Source organism: Agelaius phoeniceus, chromosome 2, assembly GCF_051311805.1.
Source record: "Agelaius phoeniceus isolate bAgePho1 chromosome 2, bAgePho1.hap1, whole genome shotgun sequence".
NCBI lineage: Eukaryota > Metazoa > Chordata > Aves > Passeriformes > Icteridae > Agelaius > Agelaius phoeniceus.
Genome location: NC_135266.1, coordinates 77,164,544 through 77,178,513, shown reverse-complemented (window position 1 = coordinate 77,178,513; position 13,970 = coordinate 77,164,544). Strand labels below are relative to the sequence as shown.

Sequence of the window (13,970 nt, the reverse complement as noted above, 5' to 3'; positions counted from 1 at the left end):
GTAGCTCTATTTTAATGACGCACTATTAGTAAAATCTAGTTTCTTCCCAAAATCAGAAATATTAATGGATGCTTCATTTCAGTCCCTGCCTATTTTGTAATGATTTTTTAAATTCCAAATGCTGAGAAAAATCTGCATGTGAGAAGCAAGGAAGAAATATTGACTTACAATTTTGCACATGAATGAGCTTCAGATAAAGGCAACTAAAAAACTTGATAGTCTATAACACCCATCGACAGATGCTGTTTGAATCTCTTTTATATCATCTTCAGATACAAGCTCAAAAATAAGATGCAAGTGGCATATTTAGGAGATTTGTTGCTCACCAATGACACAGGATAAACTATCTACAGGACAACTTGGTTAGCCAGCTCTACTTTGGATTCCCAGAGGGTTGAGTCTGCCCAGTCAGTTGTAGAAAGGATTCAGCCATTTCACAGCTGCAAATCCAGGAGACATATTCGTTGTTATCTGATCTGATATCTAGCATAACACAAGTGGGGCTTCCCTGGATTGATGTTTACTCAACTAGACCATCATGTTCATGAAAAAGCAATACCTAGGCACTGTTTTATGGTAGATCTAAGTACTTCTCACACTGAGCCCCAGATATGAGCCCCCAGGTTTTGCATCTATAATGCTCTCAGATTAACTGTGAGGGTAACTTGAGAGTTGCCTAAATCATTGATGCCTGCTTAATGGTGATGAATCCTTGTGATGTGGAGCTACCCAGATGCTGGGTAACCCCAGCAGTTTAATCATTGTGGTACAAATGGACATCTCCGTTGGGATGAGGACCTTTCCACCAGCTGCAATGGTGGAACAAGAACATTTGATTCAAAAATAGCCAATTACATTTCAGTAGCATGTTCCTTTACACTATTTGCTGTTAAACGAATCTACAGTCTGTGCTAATCAATGCAAGTCTCTGGGTTTTCTGTGAGTGCAAACCTCCTTTCCCACTCACTTGGAGCAAAGGGAGCACACTGCATTGATGAGGTGACTGCTTTGCACAGCTGCTTTGTGCAAAGCTTTGCACAGCTGCTTTGGATCCTGCTTTGAAGATGTTTGCAGACATTGTCAGAAAGGAGACCAAGACAGAAAATCAGAACTGGGTTCTATGATTTCAGCCTCTATTTACATGCTTTGCCTTTCTGGTTTCTTCCTTCACTGTCTTCTGGAAAAGGAGCATGTAATCGGATGGTTTGGTAGGTGGCACCACGGACCAGAGGGATGTGGTGCAGTGTGGCACAGTGTGTGGGGTGTGAGAACTTGTGGCTGGATCTTGTCCTGTTTCCTTTCCATGTTTGTTTTCTGTTACCCCATTATGGAATGGTGTTTGTGAGAAACAAGCTCAGAATGAGAATGTTAATTGCTTACTGGTGCCTCCTGGGGAGGATCAGATGGTCGGGGTGGGCGACAGAGTGAGAAGCTGGTTGGACCCCAGGAAAGGAAGAGGCAGGGAAATGGTGAGTGCTGTTAAGTCAGGCCCAGGTTTCTGGGTTGCATTTCCATGGAAGTTCAGTTGGGAAATAAAACACGTTGCCACAGCTCTGCAGAAAGTGAGAGAGCCTGAGGGTTTGTGCCAGCCACGTGGCAAGAGGGGTGAGACCTGACTCATAAACTCTATCTGTGCTTTTTAAAGCTCTTGTACTCCTAGTGTGAAAATCAAGGCACAAAGTCTTTGCTTTCCTTAAGTCATTGCCACAGCTGGGTGAGCAGGAACAATAACATCATTGTATTCAAATGCATTTGTGGTCCATTCATATCTTTTCCTATTTCTGTGAGGTACCAGGACAGTTGTGAGAGAGCACAATTCCCTCTTTAATCAGCCTTGTTCCAAAGGAGGCCTGGGAACTGCAAGGTCACAGATGCTGGCCTGTGGAACTGCTGAATGAACCTGGCAGCAGCAGCTCTGTTTACACAGAAAGCTGGTACACAAACAGCTGGGCAGTGCGCGGTGAGGAGAGACAAAATCCAGGCCCTCTGCTCCAGCCAGAACCAAGATCAAGTGTGCTTTCTAAAAAAGCTCTATAATAGATCTCCCAGATGTTGAGAGTCAGATGTTTAAGCATCTTCCTATTCCAAATGGAGGTTGGACCCTATGTTAGGCACCCACCTTCCCTGTAGGCAACATTTAGGAGGACTCAAATGATCCAAAAATGCCAACATTTAAAGCAAAGCCAAGCAAGACTTGGGAAGTTTCTTGGAATAAACTGGCAAGAAGTTCTAGGGACACATATTTGTTAAAATACTACCTTTGAGGGACTTCATTACCTTGTTTTACTTAAGTCCATAGCTCAGAGGCTTCCCTTCAGCCCAGCTCTTTGCAACTTATTTGTTTCAGAAGAGAAAATGTGGTTGATGTTGTTGTGATAGGGGATATTGCACAGGCTCTAATACACTGATTGCCCATCCCTGCTGATTTTGAGTAATTTCAGAGTCCCAGTGTGTTCAGGTCTCCAGCCCCCTGAGTTGTGCAGTGCCCAGGAGCAAGTGAGGACTGGTGCTCTTGTGGCTGCATTTGTGTGCCATCAGCTCAGAGGGTGAGCCAGCCCTGGCACCTGGGCCACCAGGCTGAGCCCCCTGGCCTGGTAGCCTGCTGCACAGCCCATGTGCCCAGGCTGCAGAGGAGCTGCTGTGAATTCCCTCCTTACTCTGAAGTGTTAAACGAGTACAACCAACATGTTTGGGTAACAGATAACTTGCAATAATGCCACGATTTGCCAGTCTTCCTACAGATGCTTCGACTGTCAAGCAGCCAAGGATTATAGAGTGCTGAGGCTGAAGATGTAAATGCCATGTCTGGTATGGTACAGTGGCAGGTAGGTAGGAGGTGGATTTTCTTGCACCAAACTACCTTGACATACAAAATACTAGTCAGAGTCCTTCTCACTTTCTTTAGGCACATGACTAGTTGTCTTTGGCTGCATTGTTTTGAATTCAAGTATTCTGATGTCTTATAAAATCTACCTGACCTGACTGAGCGGTTCACTTGACGTTCAGGGCTGTGTGAGCAGGACAGAGGAGAAGTACATGACACAGATTAGCAAGAACTACAATTTGTACACTTTGAATCCCTGAAGGGGATTTTTTTTCCTCCTTCATTCAAAGCTGAGAGGACCTGAGGCGTCAGCTCAAATGCTTCTATTTTAAGCAGGCGGGCTGTGTGTGATAAGCAAGCAGCAAACGTGCTGTTAAATGTGGAATTTGCAGAAAGGGTGTGTGCAGTGTGCCCTGGAGCTGCTGCCAGGAGAGATCTCCTGGCTACAGCACTGAGGTCAAGTACCCCAAAGGATACTCACCAGTCACCAAACTGTTACCCTTTTATAGGATGCATTTTGGGAGCTTTGCCACTCCTTGTCTCCCGCATCAACTTGAAGATCCCCTCTTGGAAAGGAGCCATTTCTGCCTGCTTTCCACCAGCCTGGTGAGGGGGCACAGGGCCAGGGTGGGGGTCCTGCTGCCAGAATGCCCCGTGCTTTCACTTCCTCCCTGGCTCTTGTCAGCCAAAGGTAAGTGGCCCATACAGAGACAGCATGTGCTTTCCTGGAGTGGCACAAAGGGCTCTCTGGGCTGCAGTGTAATCCAAAGAACAGGTCCATAACAGATAAGTCACAGGGCACAGAGCTAGCCAAAGCTTTCGGCAGAAGTGTGCCAGTAAAGCACACAGGATATAGGTGGGAGGGTGAGAGCGCTTTTCCACTTAATTCAACAAACTGTCTTATCTGGTGCCAGGGAAAAGCAGTTCTTACCTGGCTACAGCTGCTACATGTCTTCATATATCTGCTGTGAGCAGCATTCAAAGCTGTCCAAGGCCAGCCACCCACAACAATTACTGTCCAAAAGCCCAGAGAACAGTCAAGGTGTAAGAAGCACTTTGAAACACTACATAAAGCGGGGTTTTTTCCTGTGATTTAAAGGAATTTATCTACCAGGCATAGATTTCAAGGCAGAAACAAAACTGGCAGAAAACACTGGAGAAGTGTCTGAGCAATATCTGAGCTATTTCTGAGGTAACTGAAATTCTAAATTAAAAATTATAGATTGTGTTTGTTTTCTATTGTGGTCATATTTATTACAGATACTATGTTTGTGTTTGGAAATCTGATGTTTTCTGGGAAGACTTTCCAGACTGTGGGATCACATACAGTGTGACAGAAATGCCTAGTTTGGTGAAGGGATGTGGGAGAACTTCCTGAGATACTTGTCAATAAGAAGAACAGCACAGGTGAGGTTGGGACACTGCTCAGGGCTCCTGCTTCGAGGTGGGACTATTGCCTGCCAGGACACCCATGCATTCAGTCTCAAAAATGAACTTTTTTTCCCTTATTTGTCCACCCGGTGGTGCTAAAACACCACCAGCCCCCTTTTGGCATTTCCTCATCCTGTGGCAGGCAGAGTGTCTGTGCTCTGTGTGATGTTCAAGTCACTGCTTTAGCAAGATACCTCTGCAAATCCGAGGTCAGGAAACAAAATTAGCTCCCTGGGTCTCTGCTTTCTACCCGTTGCTACGTTTCCTATGGAACAGAGGTAAGACTTGTCATACCTAATTACATAGGATAAGATTAGCAAATGCATGATCTTTTTCTCTAATGTTTATCATAATTTAATTAATTTGGGATTTTGTGTTAATTTTAGAGAGAGTGAATGAAGCATGGTCACTACTTTTGTTTTCAAAAAGAGTTGACAGAGAAGAATTGACTCTGCTAGGCAGAATTGGGGGGATTTTTTTTTCTTTTTCTCCTAACCAACTGATTAAAACAAACAAACAAAAAAATTAAAAACTCCTGAAGTTTAGTCTTTGATACCCAGTTCACTTCAGGTTCAATTTCTTTTAAACTAACATGTAGCTGAGCCAAATCTCAGCATTCAGCAGAGATCCCACTGTGTAGAGTAGCACACTATGAGAAGGATTGGCATTTGAACTGCCAGGAATGTTTCCTTGCCCTAATTTTCAGAGTCAACACTCAAAAAATGGCAAGTGGCTAAGTAAGACTGAAGGAGAAGATTCTCTGAAGTTAAAATTATTGAGGAAAAACCTTTATGGCATGTGATGTGACTATAGAAGGTGGGCTTGGACATTAGGAACAAATTCTTTCCTGTGAGTATGGTAAGACACTGAAACAGGTTGCCCAGAAAAGTTGTGGATGACCCATCCCTGGCAGCATTCAAAGCTGGGTTAGTGGTGGTTGGAGCAACCTGGTCTAGTAGAAGGTGTCCTTCCCCATGGTAGTGGGGCTGAAACTAAATAATCTTTAAGATCCCTTCCAGCCTAAGCCTTTCTATAATTCTATGAAGTCACGTAACAGAGCTCTGTATAGAAAAGTGCAATAGGACCTCTAAACTCTGGTATGATAAAAAAATTCCACGTGTCCTCAGCACTTGGCACACAGAGGTTAAATCCTTGCAAACAATGCTGTGCTTTGTTCTTTCTATTTATATTAATTTTTACCTCATTAACTTCCTATGACCAGAAGCAGCCTTGGAGGTTCACTGCCTAAGTCACAGCCTATGACCTGCTGATTTGCATAGACCTCTTAACCAAATTCTGTGTGAAAAGCCCAAGAACCACCTCCTGCTCCAGGAATGTGGCCACGTGGCAGGACATGACCTGCCCTGGTTGTCCTTTGAACTGGATGCATGCAGGTAACACTGAGTCCGTGCCAGTGTCTGTGCTCTGCCCACATTGGATCTCTTCCAATTCACAGGATGCCCAGGAAGCACAGATTTTACCTGAATCCTGGCTTCTCCTGTGCTGCAAGTCAACAAGGTCCTGTAAGTTCTCTTTGAGGGGCAGAGACAGCTGTTTGCAGCTCCCTTTTGGGGCACAGATGGGGAAGCACAGCCTTGTGGGCTCAGCAGTGGCTGGGTGCAGGAGGTGATGGGGAATGTCAAGGGGGAGGTGAGATTGTATGGCTGTGTTGCTTCCCTCTCTTCACAACAGCCTTCCTTTGAGGTGTGTGGGCTGCAGCTCTTAGGGTGACTGCAGCTACCCCAAGGATGGACTGTGCCTGCTGCACACACTTCTGCTGGAACAGCAGATATTCACCATAGAAACACTCCAGCCCTGCAGCAGTGATGTGCATCGCTCCTCTGAGTCCTTGGCTCCATGGACTGGGGAATTCCATATTCAATCCATGAACTTTCACATCCCTTCAGACTCAAAGGCAATTCCCACAAATTTTGAGGGTAATGCTGTCAAATATCCTGCCCTCTGGAAAGTTCGTTTCCCAGAAACCAATCTGAAACCTCACTGAGGATTCCACTGAAGCCTCTTTGGCAATAAAATAAAATACCACTGACACACTGCATGATAGATCACACTCTGGAAAGCACAGCCCTTGGTGGGAGCAGCCAGATAATTCTGATTATCTTGACTACTTGTTTGTGAAATTTGGCCCCATGCCACACTTTGTAAGTATGTCAAAAGTTTCTATGTGCCTGAATCTGCCTCTGGACTGCTCAGCTTTCCAAAATTCTGATGTGTGAAATGCACTGCTGTGCTCTTTTGCAGGACCACTCTCCCAATTAGCTGTTAATCCTGTGCTCCTCTCTTCCCTCTGGCTGCCCCAACAGCAGTCACTTCCTGCATTTTATTTTATCTGCTGAACATACAGAATGAGGATGAGATGGCTGAACTGCTGCAATGTGAAATGCAGCTGCTATGGCTGGTGAGTACCTGGATTTTCATGTTCAAATGTGGCAGTGGGGGCAATGGGACAGTGCCCTTACTGTAGGCCAACCCAAGAGAAGGTGCTTGCTGCTCAGAAAAGGCTTTTTGGGACCAGTGCATGTGGCTGCCCAGCCTAGGCCTCCTGGGCTGGTGTTATATGAGCTGAGGCCTGCCAAAGGACACCTGCAGATAGTGTCCTCCTAGGAATACGTTACTGCCATAGCTCGTTATATGTAATTGCACCAGTAAAACAATGACCCTTTCCTGATTAGCTTCTAAAAAACCCCACTCCAAAGCAGTGCTTTAAAACAGAAACCAAAACCAAACTAACTCTTGTTCTGATCTCATGCCTCAAAAGGAAGAATTTTAGTTTTGTTTTTCTGCAGTTTTTAATTAAATTCTGTCAGGTGAAAAAAAGTTTTTGAAAAAGTGAAAAAGGGACAGAAACAAAAAGAAAAAGTATCTGAAGAGCTGCTGTCTTTACTCATAATTTCCTGCTATAGAATTTCTTGTATTTTCTGTGGTTCCTAGAAATGACAGCAGATCACAGGTCTGGTTCATGAGAACAACTGTTGGGTTCCTGCCTTTGCTACATAAACCATGCACTAAAAGACATATCTGGAACAACCATTGACTAGTTTATCATTTTCCCTTGTCCTCTGATTTTAGTTATGTTTGCCTCCTAATGATGTTACAAAAATGCAAGACCTTGGAACAACCTTCCTAGTGCCTTAAAACTCTCACCTCCTTAGCAATCAACAGAAAGAAAAATGCACTTTGGGGTGATGCATGTAATCCCTTTGAAATGTCTATTCTAGGATTTAATACAAAAATGCACCCTAAAGGCATGTTCTTCTTTTCATTTGACTGTAAAGACTGACCAGCTCAGATACAAATATCTATTTTATAGCCCTTACACATTTTACTAGATGATTCTCTCTTGGCAATTGCATCATTGTAACCTTTGTCCCTCTCTTTCCTGACATTCAGATTCTGCACCCTTTTTTGGTATTTCACCAGAGTTTTGTTGGTCAGCAGCTCTTTTTTTTTTTTTATCAGAGCTGCTGTGGCATGTCTGCCTTCCCCAGCTCACTGCAGTGCCTGCCATAGTGTTATGTTACATAAGACAAACACACATCACTTTGCAGACACTTGTCTTTTGTTCAACTATTTATTGAACAGAAGAAATTGGTTTGCAATGAATTTTTTTGCTTATTTTTGTCTATGAAAAAGCAATAGTCTTTCTCTCTGAGGCTGGGCAAATACACTGTAATGTGGGAGGCCTGACAACCTGCGAACAATGCAGCTGACAACTTGTCAGCTGAAGAGTGCTTGTATGTAATAACTAAAGGGACAAAACAACGTTTGACAAACAGGATATTGTATAAATGCACTCATTTTCTGTGTGCAGGAGATTAGCATTGAGTAGAAAGGAGTTGACTGGAGGGGGAAAGAGATTTGAAAGGACAAGAAACAAAAGAATAGCGCTCACAAAAACAAAGTACATGTATTCCAGTCTACCAAGTCTTGGCCCACAGGCCTACATGTCTGGATGCAGGATTGAGTAGCTTCGTATGTATAAAGAATGTTTCACTTTAAAACACATACATTTTAAAATTACTCCACAGGAGCCAGCAGAAGGGAAGTCACTGTGGTAACACTGAAGTATGCTGCATCTTTTATAGCGAATGCTGCGTATTGAAAAACAAAGCCTCAGAAGCTGTAACCTCATGAACTGCCTAGGCATGAATACCACTATTGTTTCCACATAAGAAAAACAGAATCACAAAAACGAGAAACTCCTACAGTCCTGGGCCAATGCCAAACTTTTGTGTATAATTTCAAAGGAAGATAACCTGCTTAATTTTGGAAATGTTCTCACAGTAGCTTGTTTTGTGCTTATAACTGTGTGGCCAAGTGAAAGAGACAGTGTTCTGGAGACCTAAAATTTGTGTTTGACAATGTTCAGACACAAACATGTTCCTAGTTAGATATACATTCAAAACTCTATTAGGAAGAGCTTTGAGACAGGATAAAAAGTAGTTCTCCTTAAAATCAAACTAAGGAAGTCATAAGGAAGTGGCAAGAGGCCAGTATCAAGCCTCAAGACACTGGTACTTTATTCAGACCCTTGCATTTGTATTTCTCAACATGCAGGTGATGCTAGAAATTATGCTGTGTGCCTAAGGCTTGAACACATTTGATATTGAGACTTCTTCTGTGCCAGCCCTTAGATGGTAATTTAATCTCCACTAATCCAGAGCCTGAAGGGAGCACAGCACCTTGTGTCTCAGAACTGATGGTCTAGTCTGTTTTAAATATGTACTTTATTCTCAGAGCAGGATAAAATCCATCTCATGTCAACTTAAGACATTAATGATCTTTAAAGTAGAGACTTAAAGCCTCAAAGGCTGGAGCTTAATTTTCCAGATGCTGTACAAGCACATTTTATCAGGCTTTTTCTTTTTGTTCAAATCATGTTCTTATTGTCTTGTGTTTTAGGAAGGGGTGCTGTTTCTTGAGTCTTGCACAAGAATCTTACCTCTGCCTTTTTCACATTCTTTGATCTCAGTGATTTTTAGGACAGTGCTTTTTCAGAGGAAAAAGGTCTTTCTCACTAGAAATAACTCAGCAGAGAAACAAAGGACCCTTTGCTTCTCCAAGGCTACTGTACCCTCTGTCTCAGCAACACTGTGGGGTAATGAACACAGAATCTAACTCCTGTTTCTCAAGCCAGCTGTGCTCACTGCCACTCTGAATTCCTGACCCAAGAATGTTTCAATTTGCATGCAAACTTCTTTTTCCCCAAAAAATCTTTGTTCATAAGGACTGGAGTGACCTTTTGGATTATCCCAATTAGTAACATTGACCTTCAGATAACAGGCCCAGATTATTGTACTAAAGGCTGAGACGGTTTTCATTACAGAAAGAGATTAGCTGATACCAGGGATGTCTGGTACTGGCTGGTACTGGGATAGATGGATTTTAGGTCAGTGCAGCCACTGGTTGATGCTGAATTAAGCCCTGTCAGTATACTCTCTGTTTTCTGAGTCTGAGGTGGTCCTTCTGAATAAGTATACCAGGAACAGAGCAGTTTTTCTAGCTAGTCCACTAAAAACCATCAAGTGAGTATTCAGGATGACATCTCATGTCATTTTAGCCTGATTTTGGCATCTCATTTATGAAGTCTTTTTTGGTTTGTTTTTTTTGTATAAGAAAGTACCTGTCTGTCTGCTCCACCCCAATAACTTTTCAATTCTTTGAACAATTCAACAGCAAATCTGTCAAAATTTGACAGCACATTCCAGCTTCTACAAACCCAGTCTTCTAACCTTGTCATAAATAGCCATTTATATTCACTCAATTGGCACTTGTTCCTCACCCAAATCCCCTCCCTGTTACATGTATCCATGTAACATGATATGTAAGTTCATAATCGATTTGGAGCTACTGGCCAAAAAATACCAGCTTATAAAGCTAGTATCTCTTATCAAAATATATCAAATCAAATATAAAAATACATCAATATAAAAAAATACCCCTTATCAAAGACACATCACTCTTTTTCTGTTTTCACTGTTTTCCCTCTAATATATTCTCATGAAAGTATTACAATTTAATGCCGAAAAGAAACTTTTTTTCAGTAGTGCATGCTACATTACTTTTAATTTATTTATTCCTGTAAGTCCTAAGAAGTGAAAGTGAAACCATTTTCAGTTCAACTATGATTCCTCTTATTTCCCTTCTGTTCTTTCAAAATGTAGTACTGTGCAGCAGAATACAAAAATGGAAAGCTCAGCTTCTCTCAGGCTGCAGTTTTAGTACCATTTGGCACCAGGATTAACCTAAGCAGCCCCCACTCCTGTCATTTAACCCTGTGTCTGCTTACAACTGCTTGCGCCATTGTTGTTCATAGAGAGCTGATTTATGGCTTGTTCAGTTTGCACACAGGGGCTTGGGGTTTTTTGGTTTTACCGTACATCACAAATCAGTTCCCCATAAGCTGCACTGGGATCTCAGGCAGACACAGAGATCAGATTTCTGGTTCTGCTTACAGAATTAGGGCCTTATTTTGCATGTTGCAACAGAAGGCTTAAGCTCCTCTTTGTGTGTGGGTTTGTGGGAGTTAGTGTGTTCCCATGTGCTTATATGCCGTTTGAAACGGTGATGTAGATACTTCGGGAAACTTCATCTTGTATCTGTAGCCTCTGAATGGATGATTTGACTTCTGAGGTATGTGGCCTTTTAAACTCTTTGAACTCTTTGTCAAGGCAATCACCCATTGTCTAGGTAAAGTGTGATACAACCACATTTAGCATGACTTAGAAATCACTTGTATCTTCCTGAACCTAACCCCAGTCCTGGTAGAAAACCTCCAGTATAAACCTCAAGAAATTAAACAGTGCCACATTTGATTCTCTTTCAGTTGAGGGAATATTGACATAAAAAAATCCCCAAGAACATGAATAGCAACAGTTGGTTCAACTAAAGCAAATTAAACACCTTGGGAAGATTTTAAAATCTGCAGAAAGATAATGACAAATAAATGAGGGAAATCAGATCTAGAGAAATTTTCTTACTCTGACAGCAGGAAGTAACTTGGAGTCAAAGCAGACAACCTGCTGTTTAGAAAGACAACTCCTTTGGAAAAAACCCTGGAATGTGGGGCTCTCAATTGACACAATTTGAAGCAGTTGAATAGAAGCCTTTTTATTTCCCTGATTTAAACACAGTCCTCTTTCCACCTGATTGTGGTTTATTTTAGTCAAGTCATCTCTGCTTTGGCATTCTTCACGTTCCTATCTCCTGCTGAAAGTATGTTAGTTATACCACCAGGAGAACAAAATGGTCTTCCTAGAAGCAGACAATAAAACTTTGAAAAGTGAGCAGATTCTCCAATCTAAAAAGAGAATTGAATACAACATTTACCAAGACCTTCTTGCAATTAATTCTGATTATTTTTTATCTTCCAAGTAAATATTAATGAGAGTTTCTGACTGATTTAAAAGCCTCAGCTTATTCAGTGTGGCTCTGATATGTTCTTGAGACTACTGATGGCTTATGGGAGAATTTATCTGAGCACTAAATGTGAGAAAGCCCACAACTGATTTAGGGAAACCTAAACTTTTGTACTCATGATCCTTTGCGTAGGAGGATGTGAAAAAGAAAACTCTTGTCTGTGTGCAAATGGAGTGGAAACTTTTCAGACTTTGAACGTACTGACTTTCAGAAAGGGAGGAGCAAGATGTTTTTTTTCCCTTGAACATTTAAGGTTATCACAATGAATCATGGATGCCCTAAATATCTGGATATTATATTTGTCCCTTGTGACTTTTTTTTTTTTTTTGCTATATGCCCAAATGCAATTTTAAAAGTTTCATTTAAAAAAAGAAAAAAAGTAATCATTATTGCTGGTGTAGATATAGATGCCCTTGTCACTGAAACTCTGGGAAAAACAGAAACTCTACAACTACATCTTTTCAGTGTTAGAGAATCAAGGCATTACTTTATTCTGGCCAGGATGTGCAACAGAAATTATTACATTGACACATGCCCAGGTTGTGCAGTGAAAATCATTCACATGGTTCTTTACCAGACTTTTCATATATTTCTATATAAAAACCCCAAAGAAGTTCGTGTTCATTGGTCTTAAATGACAAAACTCTTAGTATTTGATCTCCTATTGGTTATTGATCCTTTGCCTTTGATGCTAATCTGGTCCTCATTCTTTGGTTCTCTCATTGATCTGTTCCCAGACCAGGTATCTCCAGCTACACCAGTGGTAATGTTCCTCAGTGTTCTCTTATCTCCTGTGCATCTTCTGCCTACTCCCAGTCCGTGGATGTTAAACTCATTAGGCCTCTCAGCTGAAGAGAGGTTTTGAGGAGAAACTTCAATTCCCCTCTCCCTGGGCAAAGGCGAACAAACCTGTGACTAAAGTAAAAAAACAAAAAAAAAGGTTGCTGTGTTTAGTCAAAACAAAGTGGGCAGCTGGACCCACACAGACTATCATAACATAGTTTATCTGATCTCATGTTTACAGGATGTTAGAGCTACTCTGCTCTTGGCTTCATTTGTAAATTTAATAGATAATGCAACTTTATCTACAGCTAGTATTTTTTGCCTCAAGTCGGCTTTCCCAAAGTTTTCCTTAATATATATTTTTTTCTTATTTCTCTCATCATTATCTTCCCCTCACGTCCTGAAGGAGTTGAAGAATTCCTTCTAAAATTTTTTGTGGAACCCTAATCACCATCTTAGGTTAGTTTATAAGAGGAAACCAACTCCTTACTGCTGGAATAAGGGTTGATGGCTGCAGTGAAGCCAACACTACAGAGTTCAGAATAAGCAGGTCATGTCCCATGGTGGTATTTGATACCTTTGTAAAGCTGAAAAATGTGGGCACTACCCAGTGATAACTGGTTTTACTTTTTAATACAGGTTCTACAGGGGGTTTTAGATTTTTGGGAGAGTGGATACAGGAGTCAGTAGCAAGGGAAAGGAAAATAACAATGTGTGTTTTCTCCATCTCTCCTCTTCATAGATGTTTAGAGGTGTGTTAGAGGCACCATTAAAGCCAGACATTTTAATATTGTGGAAGATGGCAAACTGGAGAATGCATCAGAGAAGGAATGTAGCATGGGGAGACTGACACTCAGCAGGACTTTGAGAGAAGACTTCTGGACTCGCAGCAGCATCAGGTACTTCAAGGGCTGGCTGTGCTACTTGGTGTGATAATGCACTCATGCTGCCAGGTCACTGCCTTCCACCTGCAGAAATTTGCTCTCTCACCTTTGCTCCTTCAGTCAACACGACCATGAGGTTTATTTTCATAAACCCTGGTAGTGTGGCAGCAGCATTTTTACTAGCACTTTGACCTCTGTGGTTTCCTTTGGTTGAGGACAGCTTTATCTGAACGATGCCTTCTTCCCCCCTCTCCAGAGCTAAGTCTGCAAAGCTGAGGGTCTTGTTTCACCCACCCACTCACTGTTTTTCAGGTCAAGACTGATCTTGGAAGGTTGCTGCAGTTGGTGAAAGGGCTGGAATAAGGAACGGTCCTAGTCATATGCCAGAGCCTGAGAGCCAAAGCCCAAATTTAGCTTGGGCAGGGCTTAAGCACCACTGCTGTCCTCTTACTCTGCCTCTGGAGAGTTACCCTGGCCCCAGGCTGAAGCCAGACACAGAATGCTAACATGATAATGCACTGTTCCCAGGACTTTCAGTCCTAAGAAGAACCCTTTGGTTACATTCTTACTTCATATCCTTTGGTAAAGGACAGTCCATCATTGCAGCT

General features: G+C 42.1%; 1 long non-coding RNA gene across 1 annotated transcript; it reads left to right on the top strand.

Moving 5' to 3' along the window:
• Positions 1-4,412: 4,412 nt before the first annotated feature.
• Positions 4,413-13,373, top strand: LOC143693368 (uncharacterized). Its single transcript, XR_013180974.1, has 4 exons — positions 4,413-4,533; positions 5,712-5,778; positions 6,518-6,674; positions 13,221-13,373. It is a non-coding gene; the product is annotated as an uncharacterized LOC143693368 (long non-coding RNA).
• Positions 13,374-13,970: the final 597 nt, after the last annotated feature.